Source organism: Chiloscyllium plagiosum, chromosome 11 (genome assembly GCF_004010195.1).
Source record: "Chiloscyllium plagiosum isolate BGI_BamShark_2017 chromosome 11, ASM401019v2, whole genome shotgun sequence".
Classification (NCBI taxonomy): Eukaryota; Metazoa; Chordata; class Chondrichthyes; order Orectolobiformes; family Hemiscylliidae; genus Chiloscyllium; species Chiloscyllium plagiosum.
The window spans coordinates 12,465,687-12,469,226 of NC_057720.1; positions in this window are offsets into that span (position 1 = coordinate 12,465,687).

Here is a 3,540-nt window from a genome sequence, read left to right on the forward strand (position 1 = left end):
TCACTTCCTTTTCTGTAAGATGGACATTTTTCAAGATGTCACTATCTATTTACCCACATTCTATACCTTCCACGTCCTTCTCCACAGTTACACTGATGCAAAATACTCGTTTAGTATTTCCCCCATCTCCTTGCAGCTCCACATAAAGGCTGCCTTGCTGATCTTTGAGGGGACCTATTCTCTCCCTAGTTACCCTTTTGTCCTTATTGTACTTGTAAAGACCCTTTGGATTCTCCTTTACCCTATTTGCCAAAGCTACCTCATGTCCCCTTTTTGCCCTCTGATTTCCCTCTTATATATACTCCTACTGCCTTTATATTCTTCTAAGACTCTGGTGTCTTGATTTTTCTGAGAGATTATCTGCTGAGCAGCCAAATCAAGCAGACTGTGATAGTCCAAAGGTCATCCTAGGTTGGTACTGACATTATCTATCTGTGTTGAACTGATGGTACGAGAGCTGCAATAACACATACCTTCCTCCTGTTAAGGTGATCAATGTTCCTGCTCCATATTGCTGTCCTGTGGGTCCTGATTCAAGATTTCGGGAATCACTAACCTGATTTCATCCGCTGATCTTGCTTCCACTGCCTCCAAGTTCACAGTCTCCAAACCCTCCACAGCTCGTCTTCTACCTCCTTCCCAAAATGCAAAAGCAGGAGTGCCCAGGCAGACCCATTGTTTTTGCATCCCACAGACCTCATCAATTCCTACCTCGACTCCCCTTGTCCAGTCCCTTCTCACTTACATCTGCAATTCCTCCCATGTTTTATATCAGTTTCAGAATTTCCAGTTTGTGGGTTCCAGCTGCCTACTTTTTACCATGGACATGCAATCTCTTTACATGTCCATCCCCCATCAGGATGGTCTCAGAGAGCTCCACTTCTTTCTGGCAAAAGAAAGGCCTGAACTATCCCCATCCATCAGCCTTCTCTGCCTGGCTGTCCTCGTCCTCATTCTGAACAACTTCTCTTTAAACTCCTCTCACTTTCTTCAGGTCAAAGGAGTGGTCAGGGATATCTCTAGGGGGCCCAGTTATGCCTGTTTCTTTGTGGGCTACATGGACATTCCTTGTTCCAGCCCTATTGCAGTCCCCACCCACAACTCTTTTTCTGGTATCTTTTTCTATCATCAGAGCTGCTTCCCATTCTCATCTGGAATCAGAAAAGTTTGTCAATTTTCCCTCTAACTTCCATCCTGCTCTAACCTTCACATGGTTCATGTCTGACACCTCCCCTCCCTTTCTTGATATCTCTGTTCTATCTCTGGGATAGGCTGGCTACCAAAATACACTACAAAGCAATCGACTCCCACAGTTACCTTGACTATACATCCTCGCACTTTGTTTCCTGTAAAGACCCAGTTTCTCCATCTCCATCGCATTTGTTCTGATGATGCCAACTTTGACAAGGTGGCATCCAAAATGACCCCCTTCTTCCTCAACCGAGGATTCCCCTGCAACATAGTTGACGGAGCTCTCAGCCACAGTTCAACCCTCACCCCCTGTCTTCTCTCCCACAACAACAATAGGGTCCCCTTAGCCTTCACCTACCATCCCACCAGCATCAACATTCAGTGGATCATTAGCCACCACCAGACAATATACACCTGCTCTCCCTTGTCAGCCTTCCGCAAGGACTGTTCCCTCTGGAACATCCTGGTGTACACCTCCTTTCACTTCCAACATTCCCCATAGCCCAACGGCAGCTTCCCCTGCAACCGCAGAAGGTGTATCATCTGCCCATTTATCTTCTCCCTTGTCAGTATCCAAGGGCCCAAACCCACTTTTGAGGTGAAGCAGCCTACTCAATCTAATCTATGGTTCCACTGCTCACAATATAGTCTCCTGTACATTGGGGGAACAAAGCATAGACTGGGAGATTGCTTCACAGAACACTTAGATTCTGTCTGCAGAAAAGACCCGAGCTTCCAGCTGACACGTCAACACCACCCTGTTCCCTGTCCAACATCTGTCTCAGCCTTGCTGCATGCCCCAGTGAAGGTGAGCGCAAGCTGGAAGAACAACATCTCATCTGAGGAATAAGTTGATTAGGATAGTCAACACAGTTTTGTGAAGGGTATGTCATGCCTCACAAACCTTATTGAATTCTTTGAGAAGGTGACCAATCAGATGGATGAGGATAAAGCAGTTAATGTGGTGTAGATGGATTTCAGTAAGGCATTTGATGAGATTCTCCATGGGAGGCTATTGCACGAAATACGTTGGCATGGGATGGAGGTTGATTTCGCGATTTGCATCAGAGATTGGCGAGCTGAAAGATAATAGAGGGTGATGGTTGATGGGAAATGTTCATTCTGGATTTCAGTTACTCGTGGGGTACTGCACGGATCTGTTTTGGGTCCACTGTTGTTTGTCATTTATATAAATGATGAGGGCATAAAAGGATGGGTTATTAAATTCGCAGGTGACACTAAGGTGGGCAGAGTTGTGGATAGTAATGAAGGATATTGTAAGTTACAGAGAGACATAGATAAGCTGCAGAGCTGGGCTGAGAGGTGGCAAATGGAGTTTAATGTGGAAAAGTGTAAGGTTATTCACTTTGGAAGGAGTAACAGAAATGCAGAGTACTGGGCTAATGGTAAGATTCTTGGTCGGGTAGATGAGCAGAGAGATCTGTGTCCAGGTACATAGATCCTTGAAAGTTCCCACCCAGGTTGATAGAGTCGTTAAGAAAGCATAGGGTGTGTTAGCTTTTATTGGTCGAGGGACTGAGTTTCAGAACCATGAGATCATGCTGCAGCTGTACAAAACTCTGGTGCAGCCATATTTGGAGAATTGTGTAAAGTTCTGGTCATAGGAAGGATGTGAAAGCTTTGGAAAGGGTTCAGAGGAGATTTACTAAGATGTACCTAGTATGGAGGGAAGGTCTTACGAGGAAAGGCTGAGGGATTTGAGGCAGTTTTTGATCGAGAGAAGAAGGTTGAGAGGCGACTCAATTGAGACACATAAGATAATCAGAGGGTTAGATAGATTGGACAGTGAGAGCCTTTTTCCTCAGATGGCGATGGCCAGTACAAGGAGACACAGCTTTAAATTGAGGGGTGATAGATATAGGACAGATGTCAGAGGTAGTTTCTTTACTCAGAGAGTAGTAGGGGCATGGAACACACTGCCTGCAACAGTAGTAGACTCGCCAACTTTAAGGGCATTTAACTGGTCATTGAGCAGGCATATGGACGAGAATGAAATAGTGTAGGTTAGATGGGGTTCAAATTGGTTCCACAGTTCAGCGCTGTTATGTTCTACTTTCCACGTAGGAACACTAAAGCCTTCAGGACTCAATATCATGTTCAACAATTTTAGGGCTTAAGGCACCTTCTCCCGTGTCCTTACCCTAGCTTCCACGTCCTCCCAGCCTACTTCTTCAACCAGGATTCTCGCCCTCTCTCTGACGACCCCTTCTCCCGCCTCCAACACACCGCATCCACCTGGACACCCCGTGCTGGCCTCCTACCTGCCCTCGACCTCTTCATAGCCAACTGCCGCCGCGATATTAACCGCCACCTGAACTCCCCCACCCC